Source organism: Ambystoma mexicanum, unplaced genomic scaffold (assembly GCF_040938575.1).
Source record: "Ambystoma mexicanum isolate Mex_15411 unplaced genomic scaffold, UKY_AmexF1_1 Mex_scaf20, whole genome shotgun sequence".
Lineage (NCBI taxonomy): Eukaryota > Metazoa > Chordata > Amphibia > Caudata > Ambystomatidae > Ambystoma > Ambystoma mexicanum.
Window position 1 is genome coordinate 2,195,218 of NW_027182434.1, and position 27,677 is coordinate 2,222,894.

General features: G+C 51.5%; 33 non-coding genes across 33 annotated transcripts; 14 read left to right on the plus strand and 19 right to left on the minus strand.

Moving 5' to 3' along the window:
* Window positions 1-127: 127 nt before the first annotated feature.
* Window positions 128-209, minus strand: TRNAL-AAG (transfer RNA leucine (anticodon AAG)). The gene has a single exon. It is a non-coding gene; the product is annotated as a tRNA-Leu (tRNA).
* A 1,361-nt stretch (window positions 210-1,570) lies between these two features.
* On the minus strand, window positions 1,571-1,652 carry TRNAL-AAG (transfer RNA leucine (anticodon AAG)). Its single transcript has one exon. It is a non-coding gene; the product is annotated as a tRNA-Leu (tRNA).
* A 541-nt stretch (window positions 1,653-2,193) lies between these two features.
* On the plus strand, window positions 2,194-2,265 carry TRNAD-GUC (transfer RNA aspartic acid (anticodon GUC)). Its single transcript has one exon. It is a non-coding gene; the product is annotated as a tRNA-Asp (tRNA).
* Window positions 2,266-3,039: 774 nt separating this feature from the next.
* TRNAL-AAG (transfer RNA leucine (anticodon AAG)) lies at window positions 3,040-3,121 on the minus strand. The gene has a single exon. It is a non-coding gene; the product is annotated as a tRNA-Leu (tRNA).
* A 541-nt stretch (window positions 3,122-3,662) lies between these two features.
* TRNAD-GUC (transfer RNA aspartic acid (anticodon GUC)) lies at window positions 3,663-3,734 on the plus strand. The gene has a single exon. It is a non-coding gene; the product is annotated as a tRNA-Asp (tRNA).
* Window positions 3,735-4,508: 774 nt separating this feature from the next.
* On the minus strand, window positions 4,509-4,590 carry TRNAL-AAG (transfer RNA leucine (anticodon AAG)). Its single transcript has one exon. It is a non-coding gene; the product is annotated as a tRNA-Leu (tRNA).
* A 541-nt stretch (window positions 4,591-5,131) lies between these two features.
* Window positions 5,132-5,203, plus strand: TRNAD-GUC (transfer RNA aspartic acid (anticodon GUC)). The gene has a single exon. It is a non-coding gene; the product is annotated as a tRNA-Asp (tRNA).
* A 774-nt stretch (window positions 5,204-5,977) lies between these two features.
* TRNAL-AAG (transfer RNA leucine (anticodon AAG)) lies at window positions 5,978-6,059 on the minus strand. The gene has a single exon. It is a non-coding gene; the product is annotated as a tRNA-Leu (tRNA).
* Window positions 6,060-7,430: 1,371 nt separating this feature from the next.
* Window positions 7,431-7,512, minus strand: TRNAL-AAG (transfer RNA leucine (anticodon AAG)). The gene has a single exon. It is a non-coding gene; the product is annotated as a tRNA-Leu (tRNA).
* Window positions 7,513-8,053: 541 nt separating this feature from the next.
* TRNAD-GUC (transfer RNA aspartic acid (anticodon GUC)) lies at window positions 8,054-8,125 on the plus strand. The gene has a single exon. It is a non-coding gene; the product is annotated as a tRNA-Asp (tRNA).
* Window positions 8,126-8,899: 774 nt separating this feature from the next.
* On the minus strand, window positions 8,900-8,981 carry TRNAL-AAG (transfer RNA leucine (anticodon AAG)). Its single transcript has one exon. It is a non-coding gene; the product is annotated as a tRNA-Leu (tRNA).
* A 1,361-nt stretch (window positions 8,982-10,342) lies between these two features.
* On the minus strand, window positions 10,343-10,424 carry TRNAL-AAG (transfer RNA leucine (anticodon AAG)). The gene has a single exon. It is a non-coding gene; the product is annotated as a tRNA-Leu (tRNA).
* Window positions 10,425-10,965: 541 nt separating this feature from the next.
* TRNAD-GUC (transfer RNA aspartic acid (anticodon GUC)) lies at window positions 10,966-11,037 on the plus strand. Its single transcript has one exon. It is a non-coding gene; the product is annotated as a tRNA-Asp (tRNA).
* A 774-nt stretch (window positions 11,038-11,811) lies between these two features.
* On the minus strand, window positions 11,812-11,893 carry TRNAL-AAG (transfer RNA leucine (anticodon AAG)). Its single transcript has one exon. It is a non-coding gene; the product is annotated as a tRNA-Leu (tRNA).
* A 534-nt stretch (window positions 11,894-12,427) lies between these two features.
* TRNAD-GUC (transfer RNA aspartic acid (anticodon GUC)) lies at window positions 12,428-12,499 on the plus strand. The gene has a single exon. It is a non-coding gene; the product is annotated as a tRNA-Asp (tRNA).
* A 774-nt stretch (window positions 12,500-13,273) lies between these two features.
* On the minus strand, window positions 13,274-13,355 carry TRNAL-AAG (transfer RNA leucine (anticodon AAG)). Its single transcript has one exon. It is a non-coding gene; the product is annotated as a tRNA-Leu (tRNA).
* A 541-nt stretch (window positions 13,356-13,896) lies between these two features.
* TRNAD-GUC (transfer RNA aspartic acid (anticodon GUC)) lies at window positions 13,897-13,968 on the plus strand. The gene has a single exon. It is a non-coding gene; the product is annotated as a tRNA-Asp (tRNA).
* Window positions 13,969-14,742: 774 nt separating this feature from the next.
* Window positions 14,743-14,824, minus strand: TRNAL-AAG (transfer RNA leucine (anticodon AAG)). Its single transcript has one exon. It is a non-coding gene; the product is annotated as a tRNA-Leu (tRNA).
* Window positions 14,825-15,365: 541 nt separating this feature from the next.
* TRNAD-GUC (transfer RNA aspartic acid (anticodon GUC)) lies at window positions 15,366-15,437 on the plus strand. The gene has a single exon. It is a non-coding gene; the product is annotated as a tRNA-Asp (tRNA).
* Window positions 15,438-16,211: 774 nt separating this feature from the next.
* Window positions 16,212-16,293, minus strand: TRNAL-AAG (transfer RNA leucine (anticodon AAG)). Its single transcript has one exon. It is a non-coding gene; the product is annotated as a tRNA-Leu (tRNA).
* Window positions 16,294-16,834: 541 nt separating this feature from the next.
* TRNAD-GUC (transfer RNA aspartic acid (anticodon GUC)) lies at window positions 16,835-16,906 on the plus strand. The gene has a single exon. It is a non-coding gene; the product is annotated as a tRNA-Asp (tRNA).
* Window positions 16,907-17,680: 774 nt separating this feature from the next.
* Window positions 17,681-17,762, minus strand: TRNAL-AAG (transfer RNA leucine (anticodon AAG)). Its single transcript has one exon. It is a non-coding gene; the product is annotated as a tRNA-Leu (tRNA).
* A 541-nt stretch (window positions 17,763-18,303) lies between these two features.
* Window positions 18,304-18,375, plus strand: TRNAD-GUC (transfer RNA aspartic acid (anticodon GUC)). The gene has a single exon. It is a non-coding gene; the product is annotated as a tRNA-Asp (tRNA).
* Window positions 18,376-19,149: 774 nt separating this feature from the next.
* TRNAL-AAG (transfer RNA leucine (anticodon AAG)) lies at window positions 19,150-19,231 on the minus strand. The gene has a single exon. It is a non-coding gene; the product is annotated as a tRNA-Leu (tRNA).
* A 541-nt stretch (window positions 19,232-19,772) lies between these two features.
* Window positions 19,773-19,844, plus strand: TRNAD-GUC (transfer RNA aspartic acid (anticodon GUC)). Its single transcript has one exon. It is a non-coding gene; the product is annotated as a tRNA-Asp (tRNA).
* Window positions 19,845-20,618: 774 nt separating this feature from the next.
* On the minus strand, window positions 20,619-20,700 carry TRNAL-AAG (transfer RNA leucine (anticodon AAG)). Its single transcript has one exon. It is a non-coding gene; the product is annotated as a tRNA-Leu (tRNA).
* A 1,361-nt stretch (window positions 20,701-22,061) lies between these two features.
* Window positions 22,062-22,143, minus strand: TRNAL-AAG (transfer RNA leucine (anticodon AAG)). Its single transcript has one exon. It is a non-coding gene; the product is annotated as a tRNA-Leu (tRNA).
* Window positions 22,144-22,684: 541 nt separating this feature from the next.
* Window positions 22,685-22,756, plus strand: TRNAD-GUC (transfer RNA aspartic acid (anticodon GUC)). Its single transcript has one exon. It is a non-coding gene; the product is annotated as a tRNA-Asp (tRNA).
* Window positions 22,757-23,530: 774 nt separating this feature from the next.
* TRNAL-AAG (transfer RNA leucine (anticodon AAG)) lies at window positions 23,531-23,612 on the minus strand. The gene has a single exon. It is a non-coding gene; the product is annotated as a tRNA-Leu (tRNA).
* Window positions 23,613-24,153: 541 nt separating this feature from the next.
* Window positions 24,154-24,225, plus strand: TRNAD-GUC (transfer RNA aspartic acid (anticodon GUC)). Its single transcript has one exon. It is a non-coding gene; the product is annotated as a tRNA-Asp (tRNA).
* A 774-nt stretch (window positions 24,226-24,999) lies between these two features.
* TRNAL-AAG (transfer RNA leucine (anticodon AAG)) lies at window positions 25,000-25,081 on the minus strand. The gene has a single exon. It is a non-coding gene; the product is annotated as a tRNA-Leu (tRNA).
* A 541-nt stretch (window positions 25,082-25,622) lies between these two features.
* On the plus strand, window positions 25,623-25,694 carry TRNAD-GUC (transfer RNA aspartic acid (anticodon GUC)). Its single transcript has one exon. It is a non-coding gene; the product is annotated as a tRNA-Asp (tRNA).
* A 774-nt stretch (window positions 25,695-26,468) lies between these two features.
* TRNAL-AAG (transfer RNA leucine (anticodon AAG)) lies at window positions 26,469-26,550 on the minus strand. Its single transcript has one exon. It is a non-coding gene; the product is annotated as a tRNA-Leu (tRNA).
* Between the last annotated feature and the right edge of the window lie 1,127 nt (window positions 26,551-27,677).

Here is a 27,677-nt window from a genome sequence, read left to right on the forward strand (position 1 = left end):
GTCAGAAGCGAAACCTTTTTCCTGCAGGGTGTGGCATACCATCCGCTTGCTCATTGCGACAGAGGTGGCACTAATGAAGGAAGAGGTCAACGTTACGTTCTTCTTTAAAATGCAAGGCCAGGAAAAGTGGCAGCGGTGGGATTTGAACCCACGCCTCCGAAGAGACTGGAGCCTTAATCCAGCGCCTTAGACCGCTCGGCCACGCTACCTCCCTGCTAGTCGCCGAAAGCGGAACTTGACCCGTTGCCCGGCCCGCTTTAGTGCTTTGCCTTTTCTCCTTGGAAAGTCTGGAGACAGGCAGTGGAAGGGCAGGCAAACTGTCAGGTGCGCAGAGGAGGGGAGACCATGAGGCAAGGTGGGAGATGGGGGCAAGAAGTGAGAAAAAAACTAATCGCAAGCTAGGGCAGGATTCGGAAAGTGAAGCCGAAAAGGGGCTTAGCATGCAGCCCAGGGGTTTCTTTGACTGTCCTAAGCCCACAGGGACTTTGCCGTCCTCAGCTCATGAGACTTGAGATGGGTAGCTTGATTTGCTGAGGAAATGCGGGATGACAGATTCAACTCTGGAGTCAAACATAGCCCGGAACTATCGCCTTAAACTGAGTTTTAAGCCTGGTGCCGATAAAAAGAAAGAAATTAGCCTTAGATCGGGCAAGCCGTTTGACGGGGGAAAATGAGACCCCCCTAGGCCAGCTAGGTGGTCGCTGTGCAGACATCAGCAGCTGTTCATTTCATGCCCTCACGTCTCCTCGTTAGTATAGTGGTCAGTATCCCCGGGGTTCAATTCCCCGACGGGGAGGTTAAACCTTTTCTGGATTTTTTTTAGTTCTTGACAAATATTCTTGAAGATTAGGCTGAGTCAAGTAGGGAATGGGTGCCAAGAACTGACTCTTTAAGAAAAAAGCACCGGCAACGCTAGTCATCGTACAATATTTGTGCACAATTGCTTACATTAGGCGGCCGGTCCACTTTATTGAGTCCCCCTCAGCACCATTTAGTGCTCCTGTTGTCTGCGAAGTCCAAATTGTAACCCTGAATCAGTTCCTCTTCTGACCCTTTGTATCATGTTACATGACGAGTAATGATCACCTGTTAGCTTTATCCCTAATTATAACTCTCACTCTTTCCCTGCATCTAACCCTAGCTCTAATCCCATCATTAACCTCGGTCCGGGCACACGCGTGAACCCCTACTCTCATCTCAGCCTCTCCTGGTGATACATCACACCTGGGATCGTTTGCTCCCTGTGGGCTGTGGGAAATTTGCTACCAGCACGCCCTGGAAGTGGGGCTCATTCCGCTGCAACGGGAGGTCTTCCCAGGACGCGTCACAGCTCAACGCAAGAGCTCCTGGGTTTCGAAGGCTCTTGCAGCAAGCCTTCACAAAGCAGCAGGGAGCGCCGTTCCAGATGGGAAACTTGAGACTGGATGTCCAGAAAAGCAAGACGTCAGAAGCGAAACCTTTTTCCTGCAGGGTGTGGCATACCATCCGCTTGCTCATTGCGACAGAGGTGGCACTAATGAAGGAAGAGGTCAACGTTACGTTCTTCTTTAAAATGCAAGGCCAGGAAAAGTGGCAGCGGTGGGATTTGAACCCACGCCTCCGAAGAGACTGGAGCCTTAATCCAGCGCCTTAGACCGCTCGGCCACGCTACCTCCCTGCTAGTCGCCGAAAGCGGAACTTGACCCGTTGCCCGGCCCGCTTTAGTGCTTTGCCTTTTCTCCTTGGAAAGTCTGGAGACAGGCAGTGGAAGGGCAGGCAAACTGTCAGGTGCGCAGAGGAGGGGAGACCATGAGGCAAGGTGGGAGATGGGGGCAAGAAGTGAGAAAAAAACTAATCGCAAGCTAGGGCAGGATTCGGAAAGTGAAGCCGAAAAGGGGCTTAGCATGCAGCCCAGGGGTTTCTTTGACTGTCCTAAGCCCACAGGGACTTTGCCGTCCTCAGCTCATGAGACTTGAGATGGGTAGCTTGATTTGCTGAGGAAATGCGGGATGACAGATTCAACTCTGGAGTCAAACATAGCCCGGAACTATCGCCTTAAACTGAGTTTTAAGCCTGGTGCCGATAAAAAGAAAGAAATTAGCCTTAGATCGGGCAAGCCGTTTGACGGGGGAAAATGAGACCCCCCTAGGCCAGCTAGGTGGTCGCTGGATGCTGTGCAGACATCAGCAGCTGTTCATTTCATGCCCTCACGTCTCCTCGTTAGTATAGTGGTCAGTATCCCCGCCTGTCACGCGGGAGACCGGGGTTCAATTCCCCGACGGGGAGGTTAAACCGTTTCTGGATTTTTTTTAGTTCTTGACAAATATTCTTGAAGATTAGGCTGAGTCAAGTAGGGAATGGGTGCCAAGAACTGACTCTTTAAGAAAAAAGCACCGGCAACGCTAGTCATCGTACAATATTTGTGCACAATTGCTTACATTAGGCGGCCGGTCCACTTTATTGAGTCCCCCTCAGCACCATTTAGTGCTCCTGTTGTCTGCGAAGTCCAAATTGTAACCCTGAATCAGTTCCTCTTCTGACCCTTTGTATCATGTTACATGACGAGTAATGATCACCTGTTAGCTTTATCCCTAATTATAACTCTCACTCTTTCCCTGCATCTAACCCTAGCTCTAATCCCATCATTAACCTCGGTCCGGGCACACGCGTGAACCCCTACTCTCATCTCAGCCTCTCCTGGTGATACATCACACCTGGGATCGTTTGCTCCCTGTGGGCTGTGGGAAATTTGCTACCAGCACGCCCTGGAAGTGGGGCTCATTCCGCTGCAACGGGAGGTCTTCCCAGGACGCGTCACAGCTCAACGCAAGAGCTCCTGGGTTTCGAAGGCTCTTGCAGCAAGCCTTCACAAAGCAGCAGGGAGCGCCGTTCCAGATGGGAAACTTGAGACTGGATGTCCAGAAAAGCAAGACGTCAGAAGCGAAACCTTTTTCCTGCAGGGTGTGGCATACCATCCGCTTGCTCATTGCGACAGAGGTGGCACTAATGAAGGAAGAGGTCAACGTTACGTTCTTCTTTAAAATGCAAGGCCAGGAAAAGTGGCAGCGGTGGGATTTGAACCCACGCCTCCGAAGAGACTGGAGCCTTAATCCAGCGCCTTAGACCGCTCGGCCACGCTACCTCCCTGCTAGTCGCCGAAAGCGGAACTTGACCCGTTGCCCGGCCCGCTTTAGTGCTTTGCCTTTTCTCCTTGGAAAGTCTGGAGACAGGCAGTGGAAGGGCAGGCAAACTGTCAGGTGCGCAGAGGAGGGGAGACCATGAGGCAAGGTGGGAGATGGGGGCAAGAAGTGAGAAAAAAACTAATCGCAAGCTAGGGCAGGATTCGGAAAGTGAAGCCGAAAAGGGGCTTAGCATGCAGCCCAGGGGTTTCTTTGACTGTCCTAAGCCCACAGGGACTTTGCCGTCCTCAGCTCATGAGACTTGAGATGGGTAGCTTGATTTGCTGAGGAAATGCGGGATGACAGATTCAACTCTGGAGTCAAACATAGCCCGGAACTATCGCCTTAAACTGAGTTTTAAGCCTGGTGCCGATAAAAAGAAAGAAATTAGCCTTAGATCGGGCAAGCCGTTTGACGGGGGAAAATGAGACCCCCCTAGGCCAGCTAGGTGGTCGCTGGATGCTGTGCAGACATCAGCAGCTGTTCATTTCATGCCCTCACGTCTCCTCGTTAGTATAGTGGTCAGTATCCCCGCCTGTCACGCGGGAGACCGGGGTTCAATTCCCCGACGGGGAGGTTAAACCTTTTCTGGATTTTTTTTAGTTCTTGACAAATATTCTTGAAGATTAGGCTGAGTCAAGTAGGGAATGGGTGCCAAGAACTGACTCTTTAAGAAAAAAGCACCGGCAACGCTAGTCATCGTACAATATTTGTGCACAATTGCTTACATTAGGCGGCCGGTCCACTTTATTGAGTCCCCCTCAGCACCATTTAGTGCTCCTGTTGTCTGCGAAGTCCAAATTGTAACCCTGAATCAGTTCCTCTTCTGACCCTTTGTATCATGTTACATGACGAGTAATGATCACCTGTTAGCTTTATCCCTAATTATAACTCTCACTCTTTCCCTGCATCTAACCCTAGCTCTAATCCCATCATTAACCTCGGTCCGGGCACACGCGTGAACCCCTACTCTCATCTCAGCCTCTCCTGGTGATACATCACACCTGGGATCGTTTGCTCCCTGTGGGCTGTGGGATATTTGCTACCAGCACGCCCTGGAAGTGGGGCTCATTCCGCTGCAACGGGAGGTCTTCCCAGGACGCGTCACAGCTCAACGCAAGAGCTCCTGGGTTTCGAAGGCTCTTGCAGCAAGCCTTCACAAAGCAGCAGGGAGCGCCGTTCCAGATGGGAAACTTGAGACTGGATGTCCAGAAAAGCAAGACGTCAGAAGCGAAACCTTTTTCCTGCAGGGTGTGGCATACCATCCGCTTGCTCATTGCGACAGAGGTGGCACTAATGAAGGAAGAGGTCAACGTTACGTTCTTCTTTAAAATGCAAGGCCAGGAAAAGTGGCAGCGGTGGGATTTGAACCCACGCCTCCGAAGAGACTGGAGCCTTAATCCAGCGCCTTAGACCGCTCGGCCACGCTACCTCCCTGCTAGTCGCCGAAAGCGGAACTTGACCCGTTTCCCGGCCCGCTTTAGTGCTTTGCCTTTTCTCCTTGGAAAGTCTGGAGACAGGCAGTGGAAGGGCAGGCAAACTGTCAGGTGCGCAGAGGAGGGGAGACCATGAGGCAAGGTGGGAGATGGGGGCAAGAAGTGAGAAAAAAACTAATCGCAAGCTAGGGCAGGATTCGGAAAGTGAAGCCGAAAAGGGGCTTAGCATGCAGCCCAGGGGTTTCTTTGACTGTCCTAAGCCCACAGGGACTTTGCCGTCCTCAGCTCATGAGACTTGAGATGGGTAGCTTGATTTGCTGAGGAAATGCGGGATGACAGATTCAACTCTGGAGTCAAACATAGCCCGGAACTATCGCCTTAAACTGAGTTTTAAGCCTGGTGCCGATAAAAAGAAAGAAATTAGCCTTAGATCGGGCAAGCCGTTTGACGGGGGAAAATGAGACCCCCCTAGGCCAGCTAGGTGGTCGCTGGATGCTGTGCAGACATCAGCAGCTGTTCATTTCATGCCCTCACGTCTCCTCGTTAGTATAGTGGTCAGTATCCCCGCCTGTCACGCGGGAGACCGGGGTTCAATTCCCCGACGGGGAGGTTAAACCGTTTCTGGATTTTTTTTAGTTCTTGACAAATATTCTTGAAGATTAGGCTGAGTCAAGTAGGGAATGGGTGCCAAGAACTGACTCTTTAAGAAAAAAGCACCGGCAACGCTAGTCATCGTACAATATTTGTGCACAATTGCTTACATTAGGCGGCCGGTCCACTTTATTGAGTCCCCCTCAGCACCATTTAGTGCTCCTGTTGTCTGCGAAGTCCAAATTGTAACCCTGAATCAGTTCCTCTTCTGACCCTTTGTATCATGTTACATGACGAGTAATGATCACCTGTTAGCTTTATCCCTAATTATAACTCTCACTCTTTCCCTGCATCTAACCCTAGCTCTAATCCCATCATTAACCTCGGTCCGGGCACACGCGTGAACCCCTACTCTCATCTCAGCCTCTCCTGGTGATACATCACACCTGGGATCGTTTGCTCCCTGTGGGCTGTGGGAAATTTGCTACCAGCACGCCCTGGAAGTGGGGCTCATTCCGCTGCAACGGGAGGTCTTCCCAGGACGCGTCACAGCTCAACGCAAGAGCTCCTGGGTTTCGAAGGCTCTTGCAGCAAGCCTTCACAAAGCAGCAGGGAGCGCCGTTCCAGATGGGAAACTTGAGACTGGATGTCCAGAAAAGCAAGACGTCAGAAGCGAAACCTTTTTCCTGCAGGGTGTGGCATACCATCCGCTTGCTCATTGCGACAGAGGTGGCACTAATGAAGGAAGAGGTCAACGTTACGTTCTTCTTTAAAATGCAAGGCCAGGAAAAGTGGCAGCGGTGGGATTTGAACCCACGCCTCCGAAGAGACTGGAGCCTTAATCCAGCGCCTTAGACCGCTCGGCCACGCTACCTCCCTGCTAGTCGCCGAAAGCGGAACTTGACCCGTTGCCCGGCCCGCTTTAGTGCTTTGCCTTTTCTCCTTGGAAAGTCTGGAGACAGGCAGTGGAAGGGCAGGCAAACTGTCAGGTGCGCAGAGGAGGGGAGACCATGAGGCAAGGTGGGAGATGGGGGCAAGAAGTGAGAAAAAAACTAATCGCAAGCTAGGGCAGGATTCGGAAAGTGAAGCCGAAAAGGGGCTTAGCATGCAGCCCAGGGGTTTCTTTGACTGTCCTAAGCCCACAGGGACTTTGCCGTCCTCAGCTCATGAGACTTGAGATGGGTAGCTTGATTTGCTGAGGAAATGCGGGATGACAGATTCAACTCTGGAGTCAAACATAGCCCGGAACTATCGCCTTAAACTGAGTTTTAAGCCTGGTGCCGATAAAAAGAAAGAAATTAGCCTTAGATCGGGCAAGCCGTTTGACGGGGGAAAATGAGACCCCCCTAGGCCAGCTAGGTGGTCGCTGGATGCTGTGCAGACATCAGCAGCTGTTCATTTCATGCCCTCACGTCTCCTCGTTAGTATAGTGGTCAGTATCCCCGCCTGTCACGCGGGAGACGACGGGGAGGTTAAACCGTTTCTGGATTTTTTTTAGTTCTTGACAAATATTCTTGAAGATTAGGCTGAGTCAAGTAGGGAATGGGTGCCAAGAACTGACTCTTTAAGAAAAAAGCACCGGCAACGCTAGTCATCGTACAATATTTGTGCACAATTGCTTACATTAGGCGGCCGGTCCACTTTATTGAGTCCCCCTCAGCACCATTTAGTGCTCCTGTTGTCTGCGAAGTCCAAATTGTAACCCTGAATCAGTTCCTCTTCTGACCCTTTGTATCATGTTACATGACGAGTAATGATCACCTGTTAGCTTTATCCCTAATTATAACTCTCACTCTTTCCCTGCATCTAACCCTAGCTCTAATCCCATCATTAACCTCGGTCCGGGCACACGCGTGAACCCCTACTCTCATCTCAGCCTCTCCTGGTGATACATCACACCTGGGATCGTTTGCTCCCTGTGGGCTGAGGGAAATTTGCTACCAGCACGCCCTGGAAGTGGGGCTCATTCCGCTGCAACGGGAGGTCTTCCCAGGACGCGTCACAGCTCAACGCAAGAGCTCCTGGGTTTCGAAGGCTCTTGCAGCAAGCCTTCACAAAGCAGCAGGGAGCGCCGTTCCAGATGGGAAACTTGAGACTGGATGTCCAGAAAAGCAAGACGTCAGAAGCGAAACCTTTTTCCTGCAGGGTGTGGCATACCATCCGCTTGCTCATTGCGACAGAGGTGGCACTAATGAAGGAAGAGGTCAACGTTACGTTCTTCTTTAAAATGCAAGGCCAGGAAAAGTGGCAGCGGTGGGATTTGAACCCACGCCTCCGAAGAGACTGGAGCCTTAATCCAGCGCCTTAGACCGCTCGGCCACGCTACCTCCCTGCTAGTCGCCGAAAGCGGAACTTGACCCGTTTCCCGGCCCGCTTTAGTGCTTTGCCTTTTCTCCTTGGAAAGTCTGGAGACAGGCAGTGGAAGGGCAGGCAAACTGTCAGGTGCGCAGAGGAGGGGAGACCATGAGGCAAGGTGGGAGATGGGGGCAAGAAGTGAGAAAAAAACTAATCGCAAGCTAGGGCAGGATTCGGAAAGTGAAGCCGAAAAGGGGCTTAGCATGCAGCCCAGGGGTTTCTTTGACTGTCCTAAGCCCACAGGGACTTTGCCGTCCTCAGCTCATGAGACTTGAGATGGGTAGCTTGATTTGCTGAGGAAATGCGGGATGACAGATTCAACTCTGGAGTCAAACATAGCCCGGAACTATCGCCTTAAACTGAGTTTTAAGCCTGGTGCCGATAAAAAGAAAGAAATTAGCCTTAGATCGGGCAAGCCGTTTGACGGGGGAAAATGAGACCCCCCTAGGCCAGCTAGGTGGTCGCTGGATGCTGTGCAGACATCAGCAGCTGTTCATTTCATGCCCTCACGTCTCCTCGTTAGTATAGTGGTCAGTATCCCCGCCTGTCACGCGGGAGACCGGGGTTCAATTCCCCGACGGGGAGGTTAAACCGTTTCTGGATTTTTTTTAGTTCTTGACAAATATTCTTGAAGATTAGGCTGAGTCAAGTAGGGAATGGGTGCCAAGAACTGACTCTTTAAGAAAAAAGCACCGGCAACGCTAGTCATCGTACAATATTTGTGCACAATTGCTTACATTAGGCGGCCGGTCCACTTTATTGAGTCCCCCTCAGCACCATTTAGTGCTCCTGTTGTCTGCGAAGTCCAAATTGTAACCCTGAATCAGTTCCTCTTCTGACCCTTTGTATCATGTTACATGACGAGTAATGATCACCTGTTAGCTTTATCCCTAATTATAACTCTCACTCTTTCCCTGCATCTAACCCTAGCTCTAATCCCATCATTAACCTCGGTCCGGGCACACGCGTGAACCCCTACTCTCATCTCAGCCTCTCCTGGTGATACATCACACCTGGGATCGTTTGCTCCCTGTGGGCTGTGGGAAATTTGCTACCAGCACGCCCTGGAAGTGGGGCTCATTCCGCTGCAACGGGAGGTCTTCCCAGGACGCGTCACAGCTCAACGCAAGAGCTCCTGGGTTTCGAAGGCTCTTGCAGCAAGCCTTCACAAAGCAGCAGGGAGCGCCGTTCCAGATGGGAAACTTGAGACTGGATGTCCAGAAAAGCAAGACGTCAGAAGCGAAACCTTTTTCCTGCAGGGTGTGGCATACCATCCGCTTGCTCATTGCGACAGAGGTGGCACTAATGAAGGAAGAGGTCAACGTTACGTTCTTCTTTAAAATGCAAGGCCAGGAAAAGTGGCAGCGGTGGGATTTGAACCCACGCCTCCGAAGAGACTGGAGCCTTAATCCAGCGCCTTAGACCGCTCGGCCACGCTACCTCCCTGCTAGTCGCCGAAAGCGGAACTTGACCCGTTGCCCGGCCCGCTTTAGTGCTTTGCCTTTTCTCCTTGGAAAGTCTGGAGACAGGCAGTGGAAGGGCAGGCAAACTGTCAGGTGCGCAGAGGAGGGGAGACCATGAGGCAAGGTGGGAGATGGGGGCAAGAAGTGAGAAAAAAACTAATCGCAAGCTAGGGCAGGATTCGGAAAGTGAAGCCGAAAAGGGGCTTAGCATGCAGCCCAGGGGTTTCTTTGACTGTCCTAAGCCCACAGGGACTTTGCCGTCCTCAGCTCATGAGACTTGAGATGGGTAGCTTGATTTGCTGAGGAAATGCGGGATGACAGATTCAACTCTGGAGTCAAACATAGCCCGGAACTATCGCCTTAAACTGAGTTTTAAGCCTGGTGCCGATAAAAAGAAAGAAATTAGCCTTAGATCGGGCAAGCCGTTTGACGGGGGAAAATGAGACCCCCCTAGGCCAGCTAGGTGGTCGCTGTGCAGACATCAGCAGCTGTTCATTTCATGCCCTCACGTCTCCTCGTTAGTATAGTGGTCAGTATCCCCGGGGTTCAATTCCCCGACGGGGAGGTTAAACCTTTTCTGGATTTTTTTTAGTTCTTGACAAATATTCTTGAAGATTAGGCTGAGTCAAGTAGGGAATGGGTGCCAAGAACTGACTCTTTAAGAAAAAAGCACCGGCAACGCTAGTCATCGTACAATATTTGTGCACAATTGCTTACATTAGGCGGCCGGTCCACTTTATTGAGTCCCCCTCAGCACCATTTAGTGCTCCTGTTGTCTGCGAAGTCCAAATTGTAACCCTGAATCAGTTCCTCTTCTGACCCTTTGTATCATGTTACATGACGAGTAATGATCACCTGTTAGCTTTATCCCTAATTATAACTCTCACTCTTTCCCTGCATCTAACCCTAGCTCTAATCCCATCATTAACCTCGGTCCGGGCACACGCGTGAACCCCTACTCTCATCTCAGCCTCTCCTGGTGATACATCACACCTGGGATCGTTTGCTCCCTGTGGGCTGTGGGAAATTTGCTACCAGCACGCCCTGGAAGTGGGGCTCATTCCGCTGCAACGGGAGGTCTTCCCAGGACGCGTCACAGCTCAACGCAAGAGCTCCTGGGTTTCGAAGGCTCTTGCAGCAAGCCTTCACAAAGCAGCAGGGAGCGCCGTTCCAGATGGGAAACTTGAGACTGGATGTCCAGAAAAGCAAGACGTCAGAAGCGAAACCTTTTTCCTGCAGGGTGTGGCATACCATCCGCTTGCTCATTGCGACAGAGGTGGCACTAATGAAGGAAGAGGTCAACGTTACGTTCTTCTTTAAAATGCAAGGCCAGGAAAAGTGGCAGCGGTGGGATTTGAACCCACGCCTCCGAAGAGACTGGAGCCTTAATCCAGCGCCTTAGACCGCTCGGCCACGCTACCTCCCTGCTAGTCGCCGAAAGCGGAACTTGACCCGTTGCCCGGCCCGCTTTAGTGCTTTGCCTTTTCTCCTTGGAAAGTCTGGAGACAGGCAGTGGAAGGGCAGGCAAACTGTCAGGTGCGCAGAGGAGGGGAGACCATGAGGCAAGGTGGGAGATGGGGGCAAGAAGTGAGAAAAAAACTAATCGCAAGCTAGGGCAGGATTCGGAAAGTGAAGCCGAAAAGGGGCTTAGCATGCAGCCCAGGGGTTTCTTTGACTGTCCTAAGCCCACAGGGACTTTGCCGTCCTCAGCTCATGAGACTTGAGATGGGTAGCTTGATTTGCTGAGGAAATGCGGGATGACAGATTCAACTCTGGAGTCAAACATAGCCCGGAACTATCGCCTTAAACTGAGTTTTAAGCCTGGTGCCGATAAAAAGAAAGAAATTAGCCTTAGATCGGGCAAGCCGTTTGACGGGGGAAAATGAGACCCCCCTAGGCCAGCTAGGTGGTCGCTGGATGCTGTGCAGACATCAGCAGCTGTTCATTTCATGCCCTCACGTCTCCTCGTTAGTATAGTGGTCAGTATCCCCGCCTGTCACGCGGGAGACCGGGGTTCAATTCCCCGACGGGGAGGTTAAACCGTTTCTGGATTTTTTTTAGTTCTTGACAAATATTCTTGAAGATTAGGCTGAGTCAAGTAGGGAATGGGTGCCAAGAACTGACTCTTTAAGAAAAAAGCACCGGCAACGCTAGTCATCGTACAATATTTGTGCACAATTGCTTACATTAGGCGGCCGGTCCACTTTATTGAGTCCCCCTCAGCACCATTTAGTGCTCCTGTTGTCTGCGAAGTCCAAATTGTAACCCTGAATCAGTTCCTCTTCTGACCCTTTGTATCATGTTACATGACGAGTAATGATCACCTGTTAGCTTTATCCCTAATTATAACTCTCACTCTTTCCCTGCATCTAACCCTAGCTCTAATCCCATCATTAACCTCGGTCCGGGCACACGCGTGAACCCCTACTCTCATCTCAGCCTCTCCTGGTGATACATCACACCTGGGATCGTTTGCTCCCTGTGGGCTGTGGGAAATTTGCTACCAGCACGCCCTGGAAGTGGGGCTCATTCCGCTGCAACGGGAGGTCTTCCCAGGACGCGTCACAGCTCAACGCAAGAGCTCCTGGGTTTCGAAGGCTCTTGCAGCAAGCCTTCACAAAGCAGCAGGGAGCGCCGTTCCAGATGGGAAACTTGAGACTGGATGTCCAGAAAAGCAAGACGTCAGAAGCGAAACCTTTTTCCTGCAGGGTGTGGCATACCATCCGCTTGCTCATTGCGACAGAGGTGGCACTAATGAAGGAAGAGGTCAACGTTACGTTCTTCTTTAAAATGCAAGGCCAGGAAAAGTGGCAGCGGTGGGATTTGAACCCACGCCTCCGAAGAGACTGGAGCCTTAATCCAGCGCCTTAGACCGCTCGGCCACGCTACCTCCCTGCTAGTCGCCGAAAGCGGAACTTGACCCGTTGCCCGGCCCGCTTTAGTGCTTTGCCTTTTCTCCTTGGAAAGTCTGGAGACAGGCAGTGGAAGGGCAGGCAAACTGTCAGGTGCGCAGAGGAGGGGAGACCATGAGGCAAGGTGGGAGATGGGGGCAAGAAGTGAGAAAAAAACTAATCGCAAGCTAGGGCAGGATTCGGAAAGTGAAGCCGAAAAGGGGCTTAGCATGCAGCCCAGGGGTTTCTTTGACTGTCCTAAGCCCACAGGGACTTTGCCGTCCTCAGCTCATGAGACTTGAGATGGGTAGCTTGATTTGCTGAGGAAATGCGGGATGACAGATTCAACTCTGGAGTCAAACATAGCCCGGAACTATCGCCTTAAACTGAGTTTTAAGCCTGGTGCCGATAAAAAGAAAGAAATTAGCCTTAGATCGGGCAAGCCGTTTGACGGGGGAAAATGAGACCCCCCTAGGCCAGCTAGGTGGTCGCTGTGCAGACATCAGCAGCTGTTCATTTCATGCCCTCACGTCTCCTCGTTAGTATAGTGGTCAGTATCCCCGCCTGTCACGCGGGAGACCGGGGTTCAATTCCCCGACGGGGAGGTTAAACCTTTTCTGGATTTTTTTTAGTTCTTGACAAATATTCTTGAAGATTAGGCTGAGTCAAGTAGGGAATGGGTGCCAAGAACTGACTCTTTAAGAAAAAAGCACCGGCAACGCTAGTCATCGTACAATATTTGTGCACAATTGCTTACATTAGGCGGCCGGTCCACTTTATTGAGTCCCCCTCAGCACCATTTAGTGCTCCTGTTGTCTGCGAAGTCCAAATTGTAACCCTGAATCAGTTCCTCTTCTGACCCTTTGTATCATGTTACATGACGAGTAATGATCACCTGTTAGCTTTATCCCTAATTATAACTCTCACTCTTTCCCTGCATCTAACCCTAGCTCTAATCCCATCATTAACCTCGGTCCGGGCACACGCGTGAACCCCTACTCTCATCTCAGCCTCTCCTGGTGATACATCACACCTGGGATCGTTTGCTCCCTGTGGGCTGTGGGAAATTTGCTACCAGCACGCCCTGGAAGTGGGGCTCATTCCGCTGCAACGGGAGGTCTTCCCAGGACGCGTCACAGCTCAACGCAAGAGCTCCTGGGTTTCGAAGGCTCTTGCAGCAAGCCTTCACAAAGCAGCAGGGAGCGCCGTTCCAGATGGGAAACTTGAGACTGGATGTCCAGAAAAGCAAGACGTCAGAAGCGAAACCTTTTTCCTGCAGGGTGTGGCATACCATCCGCTTGCTCATTGCGACAGAGGTGGCACTAATGAAGGAAGAGGTCAACGTTACGTTCTTCTTTAAAATGCAAGGCCAGGAAAAGTGGCAGCGGTGGGATTTGAACCCACGCCTCCGAAGAGACTGGAGCCTTAATCCAGCGCCTTAGACCGCTCGGCCACGCTACCTCCCTGCTAGTCGCCGAAAGCGGAACTTGACCCGTTTCCCGGCCCGCTTTAGTGCTTTGCCTTTTCTCCTTGGAAAGTCTGGAGACAGGCAGTGGAAGGGCAGGCAAACTGTCAGGTGCGCAGAGGAGGGGAGACCATGAGGCAAGGTGGGAGATGGGGGCAAGAAGTGAGAAAAAAACTAATCGCAAGCTAGGGCAGGATTCGGAAAGTGAAGCCGAAAAGGGGCTTAGCATGCAGCCCAGGGGTTTCTTTGACTGTCCTAAGCCCACAGGGACTTTGCCGTCCTCAGCTCATGAGACTTGAGATGGGTAGCTTGATTTGCTGAGGAAATGCGGGATGACAGATTCAACTCTGGAGTCAAACATAGCCCGGAACTATCGCCTTAAACTGAGTTTTAAGCCTGGTGCCGATAAAAAGAAAGAAATTAGCCTTAGATCGGGCAAGCCGTTTGACGGGGGAAAATGAGACCCCCCTAGGCCAGCTAGGTGGTCGCTGGATGCTGTGCAGACATCAGCAGCTGTTCATTTCATGCCCTCACGTCTCCTCGTTAGTATAGTGGTCAGTATCCCCGCCTGTCACGCGGGAGACCGGGGTTCAATTCCCCGACGGGGAGGTTAAACCGTTTCTGGATTTTTTTTAGTTCTTGACAAATATTCTTGAAGATTAGGCTGAGTCAAGTAGGGAATGGGTGCCAAGAACTGACTCTTTAAGAAAAAAGCACCGGCAACGCTAGTCATCGTACAATATTTGTGCACAATTGCTTACATTAGGCGGCCGGTCCACTTTATTGAGTCCCCCTCAGCACCATTTAGTGCTCCTGTTGTCTGCGAAGTCCAAATTGTAACCCTGAATCAGTTCCTCTTCTGACCCTTTGTATCATGTTACATGACGAGTAATGATCACCTGTTAGCTTTATCCCTAATTATAACTCTCACTCTTTCCCTGCATCTAACCCTAGCTCTAATCCCATCATTAACCTCGGTCCGGGCACACGCGTGAACCCCTACTCTCATCTCAGCCTCTCCTGGTGATACATCACACCTGGGATCGTTTGCTCCCTGTGGGCTGTGGGAAATTTGCTACCAGCACGCCCTGGAAGTGGGGCTCATTCCGCTGCAACGGGAGGTCTTCCCAGGACGCGTCACAGCTCAACGCAAGAGCTCCTGGGTTTCGAAGGCTCTTGCAGCAAGCCTTCACAAAGCAGCAGGGAGCGCCGTTCCAGATGGGAAACTTGAGACTGGATGTCCAGAAAAGCAAGACGTCAGAAGCGAAACCTTTTTCCTGCAGGGTGTGGCATACCATCCGCTTGCTCATTGCGACAGAGGTGGCACTAATGAAGGAAGAGGTCAACGTTACGTTCTTCTTTAAAATGCAAGGCCAGGAAAAGTGGCAGCGGTGGGATTTGAACCCACGCCTCCGAAGAGACTGGAGCCTTAATCCAGCGCCTTAGACCGCTCGGCCACGCTACCTCCCTGCTAGTCGCCGAAAGCGGAACTTGACCCGTTGCCCGGCCCGCTTTAGTGCTTTGCCTTTTCTCCTTGGAAAGTCTGGAGACAGGCAGTGGAAGGGCAGGCAAACTGTCAGGTGCGCAGAGGAGGGGAGACCATGAGGCAAGGTGGGAGATGGGGGCAAGAAGTGAGAAAAAAACTAATCGCAAGCTAGGGCAGGATTCGGAAAGTGAAGCCGAAAAGGGGCTTAGCATGCAGCCCAGGGGTTTCTTTGACTGTCCTAAGCCCACAGGGACTTTGCCGTCCTCAGCTCATGAGACTTGAGATGGGTAGCTTGATTTGCTGAGGAAATGCGGGATGACAGATTCAACTCTGGAGTCAAACATAGCCCGGAACTATCGCCTTAAACTGAGTTTTAAGCCTGGTGCCGATAAAAAGAAAGAAATTAGCCTTAGATCGGGCAAGCCGTTTGACGGGGGAAAATGAGACCCCCCTAGGCCAGCTAGGTGGTCGCTGGATGCTGTGCAGACATCAGCAGCTGTTCATTTCATGCCCTCACGTCTCCTCGTTAGTATAGTGGTCAGTATCCCCGCCTGTCACGCGGGAGACCGGGGTTCAATTCCCCGACGGGGAGGTTAAACCGTTTCTGGATTTTTTTTAGTTCTTGACAAATATTCTTGAAGATTAGGCTGAGTCAAGTAGGGAATGGGTGCCAAGAACTGACTCTTTAAGAAAAAAGCACCGGCAACGCTAGTCATCGTACAATATTTGTGCACAATTGCTTACATTAGGCGGCCGGTCCACTTTATTGAGTCCCCCTCAGCACCATTTAGTGCTCCTGTTGTCTGCGAAGTCCAAATTGTAACCCTGAATCAGTTCCTCTTCTGACCCTTTGTATCATGTTACATGACGAGTAATGATCACCTGTTAGCTTTATCCCTAATTATAACTCTCACTCTTTCCCTGCATCTAACCCTAGCTCTAATCCCATCATTAACCTCGGTCCGGGCACACGCGTGAACCCCTACTCTCATCTCAGCCTCTCCTGGTGATACATCACACCTGGGATCGTTTGCTCCCTGTGGGCTGTGGGAAATTTGCTACCAGCACGCCCTGGAAGTGGGGCTCATTCCGCTGCAACGGGAGGTCTTCCCAGGACGCGTCACAGCTCAACGCAAGAGCTCCTGGGTTTCGAAGGCTCTTGCAGCAAGCCTTCACAAAGCAGCAGGGAGCGCCGTTCCAGATGGGAAACTTGAGACTGGATGTCCAGAAAAGCAAGACGTCAGAAGCGAAACCTTTTTCCTGCAGGGTGTGGCATACCATCCGCTTGCTCATTGCGACAGAGGTGGCACTAATGAAGGAAGAGGTCAACGTTACGTTCTTCTTTAAAATGCAAGGCCAGGAAAAGTGGCAGCGGTGGGATTTGAACCCACGCCTCCGAAGAGACTGGAGCCTTAATCCAGCGCCTTAGACCGCTCGGCCACGCTACCTCCCTGCTAGTCGCCGAAAGCGGAACTTGACCCGTTGCCCGGCCCGCTTTAGTGCTTTGCCTTTTCTCCTTGGAAAGTCTGGAGACAGGCAGTGGAAGGGCAGGCAAACTGTCAGGTGCGCAGAGGAGGGGAGACCATGAGGCAAGGTGGGAGATGGGGGCAAGAAGTGAGAAAAAAACTAATCGCAAGCTAGGGCAGGATTCGGAAAGTGAAGCCGAAAAGGGGCTTAGCATGCAGCCCAGGGGTTTCTTTGACTGTCCTAAGCCCACAGGGACTTTGCCGTCCTCAGCTCATGAGACTTGAGATAGGTAGCTTGATTTGCTGAGGAAATGCGGGATGACAGATTCAACTCTGGAGTCAAACATAGCCCGGAACTATCGCCTTAAACTGAGTTTTAAGCCTGGTGCCGATAAAAAGAAAGAAATTAGCCTTAGATCGGGCAAGCCGTTTGACGGGGGAAAATGAGACCCCCCTAGGCCAGCTAGGTGGTCGCTGGATGCTGTGCAGACATCAGCAGCTGTTCATTTCATGCCCTCACGTCTCCTCGTTAGTATAGTGGTCAGTATCCCCGCCTGTCACGCGGGAGACCGGGGTTCAATTCCCCGACGGGGAGGTTAAACCGTTTCTGGATTTTTTTTAGTTCTTGACAAATATTCTTGAAGATTAGGCTGAGTCAAGTAGGGAATGGGTGCCAAGAACTGACTCTTTAAGAAAAAAGCACCGGCAACGCTAGTCATCGTACAATATTTGTGCACAATTGCTTACATTAGGCGGCCGGTCCACTTTATTGAGTCCCCCTCAGCACCATTTAGTGCTCCTGTTGTCTGCGAAGTCCAAATTGTAACCCTGAATCAGTTCCTCTTCTGACCCTTTGTATCATGTTACATGACGAGTAATGATCACCTGTTAGCTTTATCCCTAATTATAACTCTCACTCTTTCCCTGCATCTAACCCTAGCTCTAATCCCATCATTAACCTCGGTCCGGGCACACGCGTGAACCCCTACTCTCATCTCAGCCTCTCCTGGTGATACATCACACCTGGGATCGTTTGCTCCCTGTGGGCTGTGGGAAATTTGCTACCAGCACGCCCTGGAAGTGGGGCTCATTCCGCTGCAACGGGAGGTCTTCCCAGGACGCGTCACAGCTCAACGCAAGAGCTCCTGGGTTTCGAAGGCTCTTGCAGCAAGCCTTCACAAAGCAGCAGGGAGCGCCGTTCCAGATGGGAAACTTGAGACTGGATGTCCAGAAAAGCAAGACGTCAGAAGCGAAACCTTTTTCCTGCAGGGTGTGGCATACCATCCGCTTGCTCATTGCGACAGAGGTGGCACTAATGAAGGAAGAGGTCAACGTTACGTTCTTCTTTAAAATGCAAGGCCAGGAAAAGTGGCAGCGGTGGGATTTGAACCCACGCCTCCGAAGAGACTGGAGCCTTAATCCAGCGCCTTAGACCGCTCGGCCACGCTACCTCCCTGCTAGTCGCCGAAAGCGGAACTTGACCCGTTGCCCGGCCCGCTTTAGTGCTTTGCCTTTTCTCCTTGGAAAGTCTGGAGACAGGCAGTGGAAGGGCAGGCAAACTGTCAGGTGCGCAGAGGAGGGGAGACCATGAGGCAAGGTGGGAGATGGGGGCAAGAAGTGAGAAAAAAACTAATCGCAAGCTAGGGCAGGATTCGGAAAGTGAAGCCGAAAAGGGGCTTAGCATGCAGCCCAGGGGTTTCTTTGACTGTCCTAAGCCCACAGGGACTTTGCCGTCCTCAGCTCATGAGACTTGAGATGGGTAGCTTGATTTGCTGAGGAAATGCGGGATGACAGATTCAACTCTGGAGTCAAACATAGCCCGGAACTATCGCCTTAAACTGAGTTTTAAGCCTGGTGCCGATAAAAAGAAAGAAATTAGCCTTAGATCGGGCAAGCCGTTTGACGGGGGAAAATGAGACCCCCCTAGGCCAGCTAGGTGGTCGCTGGATGCTGTGCAGACATCAGCAGCTGTTCATTTCATGCCCTCACGTCTCCTCGTTAGTATAGTGGTCAGTATCCCCGCCTGTCACGCGGGAGACCGGGGTTCAATTCCCCGACGGGGAGGTTAAACCTTTTCTGGATTTTTTTTAGTTCTTGACAAATATTCTTGAAGATTAGGCTGAGTCAAGTAGGGAATGGGTGCCAAGAACTGACTCTTTAAGAAAAAAGCACCGGCAACGCTAGTCATCGTACAATATTTGTGCACAATTGCTTACATTAGGCGGCCGGTCCACTTTATTGAGTCCCCCTCAGCACCATTTAGTGCTCCTGTTGTCTGCGAAGTCCAAATTGTAACCCTGAATCAGTTCCTCTTCTGACCCTTTGTATCATGTTACATGACGAGTAATGATCACCTGTTAGCTTTATCCCTAATTATAACTCTCACTCTTTCCCTGTATCTAACCCTAGCTCTAATCCCATCATTAACCTCGGTCCGGGCACACGCGTGAACCCCTACTCTCATCTCAGCCTCTCCTGGTGATACATCACACCTGGGATCGTTTGCTCCCTGTGGGCTGTGGGAAATTTGCTACCAGCACGCCCTGGAAGTGGGGCTCATTCCGCTGCAACGGGAGGTCTTCCCAGGACGCGTCACAGCTCAACGCAAGAGCTCCTGGGTTTCGAAGGCTCTTGCAGCAAGCCTTCACAAAGCAGCAGGGAGCGCCGTTCCAGATGGGAAACTTGAGACTGGATGTCCAGAAAAGCAAGACGTCAGAAGCGAAACCTTTTTCCTGCAGGGTGTGGCATACCATCCGCTTGCTCATTGCGACAGAGGTGGCACTAATGAAGGAAGAGGTCAACGTTACGTTCTTCTTTAAAATGCAAGGCCAGGAAAAGTGGCAGCGGTGGGATTTGAACCCACGCCTCCGAAGAGACTGGAGCCTTAATCCAGCGCCTTAGACCGCTCGGCCACGCTACCTCCCTGCTAGTCGCCGAAAGCGGAACTTGACCCGTTGCCCGGCCCGCTTTAGTGCTTTGCCTTTTCTCCTTGGAAAGTCTGGAGACAGGCAGTGGAAGGGCAGGCAAACTGTCAGGTGCGCAGAGGAGGGGAGACCATGAGGCAAGGTGGGAGATGGGGGCAAGAAGTGAGAAAAAAACTAATCGCAAGCTAGGGCAGGATTCGGAAAGTGAAGCCGAAAAGGGGCTTAGCATGCAGCCCAGGGGTTTCTTTGACTGTCCTAAGCCCACAGGGACTTTGCCGTCCTCAGCTCATGAGACTTGAGATGGGTAGCTTGATTTGCTGAGGAAATGCGGGATGACAGATTCAACTCTGGAGTCAAACATAGCCCGGAACTATCGCCTTAAACTGAGTTTTAAGCCTGGTGCCGATAAAAAGAAAGAAATTAGCCTTAGATCGGGCAAGCCGTTTGACGGGGGAAAATGAGACCCCCCTAGGCCAGCTAGGTGGTCGCTGGATGCTGTGCAGACATCAGCAGCTGTTCATTTCATGCCCTCACGTCTCCTCGTTAGTATAGTGGTCAGTATCCCCGCCTGTCACGCGGGAGACCGGGGTTCAATTCCCCGACGGGGAGGTTAAACCGTTTCTGGATTTTTTTTAGTTCTTGACAAATATTCTTGAAGATTAGGCTGAGTCAAGTAGGGAATGGGTGCCAAGAACTGACTCTTTAAGAAAAAAGCACCGGCAACGCTAGTCATCGTACAATATTTGTGCACAATTGCTTACATTAGGCGGCCGGTCCACTTTATTGAGTCCCCCTCAGCACCATTTAGTGCTCCTGTTGTCTGCGAAGTCCAAATTGTAACCCTGAATCAGTTCCTCTTCTGACCCTTTGTATCATGTTACATGACGAGTAATGATCACCTGTTAGCTTTATCCCTAATTATAACTCTCACTCTTTCCCTGCATCTAACCCTAGCTCTAATCCCATCATTAACCTCGGTCCGGGCACACGCGTGAACCCCTACTCTCATCTCAGCCTCTCCTGGTGATACATCACACCTGGGATCGTTTGCTCCCTGTGGGCTGTGGGAAATTTGCTACCAGCACGCCCTGGAAGTGGGGCTCATTCCGCTGCAACGGGAGGTCTTCCCAGGACGCGTCACAGCTCAACGCAAGAGCTCCTGGGTTTCGAAGGCTCTTGCAGCAAGCCTTCACAAAGCAGCAGGGAGCGCCGTTCCAGATGGGAAACTTGAGACTGGATGTCCAGAAAAGCAAGACGTCAGAAGCGAAACCTTTTTCCTGCAGGGTGTGGCATACCATCCGCTTGCTCATTGCGACAGAGGTGGCACTAATGAAGGAAGAGGTCAACGTTACGTTCTTCTTTAAAATGCAAGGCCAGGAAAAGTGGCAGCGGTGGGATTTGAACCCACGCCTCCGAAGAGACTGGAGCCTTAATCCAGCGCCTTAGACCGCTCGGCCACGCTACCTCCCTGCTAGTCGCCGAAAGCGGAACTTGACCCGTTGCCCGGCCCGCTTTAGTGCTTTGCCTTTTCTCCTTGGAAAGTCTGGAGACAGGCAGTGGAAGGGCAGGCAAACTGTCAGGTGCGCAGAGGAGGGGAGACCATGAGGCAAGGTGGGAGATGGGGGCAAGAAGTGAGAAAAAAACTAATCGCAAGCTAGGGCAGGATTCGGAAAGTGAAGCCGAAAAGGGGCTTAGCATGCAGCCCAGGGGTTTCTTTGACTGTCCTAAGCCCACAGGGACTTTGCCGTCCTCAGCTCATGAGACTTGAGATGGGTAGCTTGATTTGCTGAGGAAATGCGGGATGACAGATTCAACTCTGGAGTCAAACATAGCCCGGAACTATCGCCTTAAACTGAGTTTTAAGCCTGGTGCCGATAAAAAGAAAGAAATTAGCCTTAGATCGGGCAAGCCGTTTGACGGGGGAAAATGAGACCCCCCTAGGCCAGCTAGGTGGTCGCTGTGCAGACATCAGCAGCTGTTCATTTCATGCCCTCACGTCTCCTCGTTAGTATAGTGGTCAGTATCCCCGGGGTTCAATTCCCCGACGGGGAGGTTAAACCTTTTCTGGATTTTTTTTAGTTCTTGACAAATATTCTTGAAGATTAGGCTGAGTCAAGTAGGGAATGGGTGCCAAGAACTGACTCTTTAAGAAAAAAGCACCGGCAACGCTAGTCATCGTACAATATTTGTGCACAATTGCTTACATTAGGCGGCCGGTCCACTTTATTGAGTCCCCCTCAGCACCATTTAGTGCTCCTGTTGTCTGCGAAGTCCAAATTGTAACCCTGAATCAGTTCCTCTTCTGACCCTTTGTATCATGTTACATGACGAGTAATGATCACCTGTTAGCTTTATCCCTAATTATAACTCTCACTCTTTCCCTGCATCTAACCCTAGCTCTAATCCCATCATTAACCTCGGTCCGGGCACACGCGTGAACCCCTACTCTCATCTCAGCCTCTCCTGGTGATACATCACACCTGGGATCGTTTGCTCCCTGTGGGCTGTGGGAAATTTGCTACCAGCACGCCCTGGAAGTGGGGCTCATTCCGCTGCAACGGGAGGTCTTCCCAGGACGCGTCACAGCTCAACGCAAGAGCTCCTGGGTTTCGAAGGCTCTTGCAGCAAGCCTTCACAAAGCAGCAGGGAGCGCCGTTCCAGATGGGAAACTTGAGACTGGATGTCCAGAAAAGCAAGACGTCAGAAGCGAAACCTTTTTCCTGCAGGGTGTGGCATACCATCCGCTTGCTCATTGCGACAGAGGTGGCACTAATGAAGGAAGAGGTCAACGTTACGTTCTTCTTTAAAATGCAAGGCCAGGAAAAGTGGCAGCGGTGGGATTTGAACCCACGCCTCCGAAGAGACTGGAGCCTTAATCCAGCGCCTTAGACCGCTCGGCCACGCTACCTCCCTGCTAGTCGCCGAAAGCGGAACTTGACCCGTTGCCCGGCCCGCTTTAGTGCTTTGCCTTTTCTCCTTGGAAAGTCTGGAGACAGGCAGTGGAAGGGCAGGCAAACTGTCAGGTGCGCAGAGGAGGGGAGACCATGAGGCAAGGTGGGAGATGGGGGCAAGAAGTGAGAAAAAAACTAATCGCAAGCTAGGGCAGGATTCGGAAAGTGAAGCCGAAAAGGGGCTTAGCATGCAGCCCAGGGGTTTCTTTGACTGTCCTAAGCCCACAGGGACTTTGCCGTCCTCAGCTCATGAGACTTGAGATGGGTAGCTTGATTTGCTGAGGAAATGCGGGATGACAGATTCAACTCTGGAGTCAAACATAGCCCGGAACTATCGCCTTAAACTGAGTTTTAAGCCTGGTGCCGATAAAAAGAAAGAAATTAGCCTTAGATCGGGCAAGCCGTTTGACGGGGGAAAATGAGACCCCCCTAGGCCAGCTAGGTGGTCGCTGGATGCTGTGCAGACATCAGCAGCTGTTCATTTCATGCCCTCACGTCTCCTCGTTAGTATAGTGGTCAGTATCCCCGCCTGTCACGCGGGAGACCGGGGTTCAATTCCCCGACGGGGAGGTTAAACCGTTTCTGGATTTTTTTTAGTTCTTGACAAATATTCTTGAAGATTAGGCTGAGTCAAGTAGGGAATGGGTGCCAAGAACTGACTCTTTAAGAAAAAAGCACCGGCAACGCTAGTCATCGTACAATATTTGTGCACAATTGCTTACATTAGGCGGCCGGTCCACTTTATTGAGTCCCCCTCAGCACCATTTAGTGCTCCTGTTGTCTGCGAAGTCCAAATTGTAACCCTGAATCAGTTCCTCTTCTGACCCTTTGTATCATGTTACATGACGAGTAATGATCACCTGTTAGCTTTATCCCTAATTATAACTCTCACTCTTTCCCTGCATCTAACCCTAGCTCTAATCCCATCATTAACCTCGGTCCGGGCACACGCGTGAACCCCTACTCTCATCTCAGCCTCTCCTGGTGATACATCACACCTGGGATCGTTTGCTCCCTGTGGGCTGTGGGAAATTTGCTACCAGCACGCCCTGGAAGTGGGGCTCATTCCGCTGCAACGGGAGGTCTTCCCAGGACGCGTCACAGCTCAACGCAAGAGCTCCTGGGTTTCGAAGGCTCTTGCAGCAAGCCTTCACAAAGCAGCAGGGAGCGCCGTTCCAGATGGGAAACTTGAGACTGGATGTCCAGAAAAGCAAGACGTCAGAAGCGAAACCTTTTTCCTGCAGGGTGTGGCATACCATCCGCTTGCTCATTGCGACAGAGGTGGCACTAATGAAGGAAGAGGTCAACGTTACGTTCTTCTTTAAAATGCAAGGCCAGGAAAAGTGGCAGCGGTGGGATTTGAACCCACGCCTCCGAAGAGACTGGAGCCTTAATCCAGCGCCTTAGACCGCTCGGCCACGCTACCTCCCTGCTAGTCGCCGAAAGCGGAACTTGACCCGTTGCCCGGCCCGCTTTAGTGCTTTGCCTTTTCTCCTTGGAAAGTCTGGAGACAGGCAGTGGAAGGGCAGGCAAACTGTCAGGTGCGCAGAGGAGGGGAGACCATGAGGCAAGGTGGGAGATGGGGGCAAGAAGTGAGAAAAAAACTAATCGCAAGCTAGGGCAGGATTCGGAAAGTGAAGCCGAAAAGGGGCTTAGCATGCAGCCCAGGGGTTTCTTTGACTGTCCTAAGCCCACAGGGACTTTGCCGTCCTCAGCTCATGAGACTTGAGATGGGTAGCTTGATTTGCTGAGGAAATGCGGGATGACAGATTCAACTCTGGAGTCAAACATAGCCCGGAACTATCGCCTTAAACTGAGTTTTAAGCCTGGTGCCGATAAAAAGAAAGAAATTAGCCTTAGATCGGGCAAGCCGTTTGACGGGGGAAAATGAGACCCCCCTAGGCCAGCTAGGTGGTCGCTGGATGCTGTGCAGACATCAGCAGCTGTTCATTTCATGCCCTCACGTCTCCTCGTTAGTATAGTGGTCAGTATCCCCGCCTGTCACGCGGGAGACCGGGGTTCAATTCCCCGACGGGGAGGTTAAACCTTTTCTGGATTTTTTTTAGTTCTTGACAAATATTCTTGAAGATTAGGCTGAGTCAAGTAGGGAATGGGTGCCAAGAACTGACTCTTTAAGAAAAAAGCACCGGCAACGCTAGTCATCGTACAATATTTGTGCACAATTGCTTACATTAGGCGGCCGGTCCACTTTATTGAGTCCCCCTCAGCACCATTTAGTGCTCCTGTTGTCTGCGAAGTCCAAATTGTAACCCTGAATCAGTTCCTCTTCTGACCCTTTGTATCATGTTACATGACGAGTAATGATCACCTGTTAGCTTTATCCCTAATTATAACTCTCACTCTTTCCCTGCATCTAACCCTAGCTCTAATCCCATCATTAACCTCGGTCCGGGCACACGCGTGAACCCCTACTCTCATCTCAGCCTCTCCTGGTGATACATCACACCTGGGATCGTTTGCTCCCTGTGGGCTGTGGGAAATTTGCTACCAGCACGCCCTGGAAGTGGGGCTCATTCCGCTGCAACGGGAGGTCTTCCCAGGACGCGTCACAGCTCAACGCAAGAGCTCCTGGGTTTCGAAGGCTCTTGCAGCAAGCCTTCACAAAGCAGCAGGGAGCGCCGTTCCAGATGGGAAACTTGAGACTGGATGTCCAGAAAAGCAAGACGTCAGAAGCGAAACCTTTTTCCTGCAGGGTGTGGCATACCATCCGCTTGCTCATTGCGACAGAGGTGGCACTAATGAAGGAAGAGGTCAACGTTACGTTCTTCTTTAAAATGCAAGGCCAGGAAAAGTGGCAGCGGTGGGATTTGAACCCACGCCTCCGAAGAGACTGGAGCCTTAATCCAGCGCCTTAGACCGCTCGGCCACGCTACCTCCCTGCTAGTCGCCGAAAGCGGAACTTGACCCGTTTCCCGGCCCGCTTTAGTGCTTTGCCTTTTCTCCTTGGAAAGTCTGGAGACAGGCAGTGGAAGGGCAGGCAAACTGTCAGGTGCGCAGAGGAGGGGAGACCATGAGGCAAGGTGGGAGATGGGGGCAAGAAGTGAGAAAAAAACTAATCGCAAGCTAGGGCAGGATTCGGAAAGTGAAGCCGAAAAGGGGCTTAGCATGCAGCCCAGGGGTTTCTTTGACTGTCCTAAGCCCACAGGGACTTTGCCGTCCTCAGCTCATGAGACTTGAGATGGGTAGCTTGATTTGCTGAGGAAATGCGGGATGACAGATTCAACTCTGGAGTCAAACATAGCCCGGAACTATCGCCTTAAACTGAGTTTTAAGCCTGGTGCCGATAAAAAGAAAGAAATTAGCCTTAGATCGGGCAAGCCGTTTGACGGGGGAAAATGAGACCCCCCTAGGCCAGCTAGGTGGTCGCTGGATGCTGTGCAGACATCAGCAGCTGTTCATTTCATGCCCTCACGTCTCCTCGTTAGTATAGTGGTCAGTATCCCCGCCTGTCACGCGGGAGACCGGGGTTCAATTCCCCGACGGGGAGGTTAAACCGTTTCTGGATTTTTTTTAGTTCTTGACAAATATTCTTGAAGATTAGGCTGAGTCAAGTAGGGAATGGGTGCCAAGAACTGACTCTTTAAGAAAAAAGCACCGGCAACGCTAGTCATCGTACAATATTTGTGCACAATTGCTTACATTAGGCGGCCGGTCCACTTTATTGAGTCCCCCTCAGCACCATTTAGTGCTCCTGTTGTCTGCGAAGTCCAAATTGTAACCCTGAATCAGTTCCTCTTCTGACCCTTTGTATCATGTTACATGACGAGTAATGATCACCTGTTAGCTTTATCCCTAATTATAACTCTCACTCTTTCCCTGCATCTAACCCTAGCTCTAATCCCATCATTAACCTCGGTCCGGGCACACGCGTGAACCCCTACTCTCATCTCAGCCTCTCCTGGTGATACATCACACCTGGGATCGTTTGCTCCCTGTGGGCTGTGGGAAATTTGCTACCAGCACGCCCTGGAAGTGGGGCTCATTCCGCTGCAACGGGAGGTCTTCCCAGGACGCGTCACAGCTCAACGCAAGAGCTCCTGGGTTTCGAAGGCTCTTGCAGCAAGCCTTCACAAAGCAGCAGGGAGCGCCGTTCCAGATGGGAAACTTGAGACTGGATGTCCAGAAAAGCAAGACGTCAGAAGCGAAACCTTTTTCCTGCAGGGTGTGGCATACCATCCGCTTGCTCATTGCGACAGAGGTGGCACTAATGAAGGAAGAGGTCAACGTTACGTTCTTCTTTAAAATGCAAGGCCAGGAAAAGTGGCAGCGGTGGGATTTGAACCCACGCCTCCGAAGAGACTGGAGCCTTAATCCAGCGCCTTAGACCGCTCGGCCACGCTACCTCCCTGCTAGTCGCCGAAAGCGGAACTTGACCCGTTGCCCGGCCCGCTTTAGTGCTTTGCCTTTTCTCCTTGGAAAGTCTGGAGACAGGCAGTGGAAGGGCAGGCAAACTGTCAGGTGCGCAGAGGAGGGGAGACCATGAGGCAAGGTGGGAGATGGGGGCAAGAAGTGAGAAAAAAACTAATCGCAAGCTAGGGCAGGATTCGGAAAGTGAAGCCGAAAAGGGGCTTAGCATGCAGCCCAGGGGTTTCTTTGACTGTCCTAAGCCCACAGGGACTTTGCCGTCCTCAGCTCATGAGACTTGAGATGGGTAGCTTGATTTGCTGAGGAAATGCGGGATGACAGATTCAACTCTGGAGTCAAACATAGCCCGGAACTATCGCCTTAAACTGAGTTTTAAGCCTGGTGCCGATAAAAAGAAAGAAATTAGCCTTAGATCGGGCAAGCCGTTTGACGGGGGAAAATGAGACCCCCCTAGGCCAGCTAGGTGGTCGCTGGATGCTGTGCAGACATCAGCAGCTGTTCATTTCATGCCCTCACGTCTCCTCGTTAGTATAGTGGTCAGTATCCCCGCCTGTCACGCGGGAGACGACGGGGAGGTTAAACCGTTTCTGGATTTTTTTTAGTTCTTGACAAATATTCTTGAAGATTAGGCTGAGTCAAGTAGGGAATGGGTGCCAAGAACTGACTCTTTAAGAAAAAAGCACCGGCAACGCTAGTCATCGTACAATATTTGTGCACAATTGCTTACATTAGGCGGCCGGTCCACTTTATTGAGTCCCCCTCAGCACCATTTAGTGCTCCTGTTGTCTGCGAAGTCCAAATTGTAACCCTGAATCAGTTCCTCTTCTGACCCTTTGTATCATGTTACATGACGAGTAATGATCACCTGTTAGCTTTATCCCTAATTATAACTCTCACTCTTTCCCTGCATCTAACCCTAGCTCTAATCCCATCATTAACCTCGGTCCGGGCACACGCGTGAACCCCTACTCTCATCTCAGCCTCTCCTGGTGATACATCACACCTGGGATCGTTTGCTCCCTGTGGGCTGAGGGAAATTTGCTACCAGCACGCCCTGGAAGTGGGGCTCATTCCGCTGCAACGGGAGGTCTTCCCAGGACGCGTC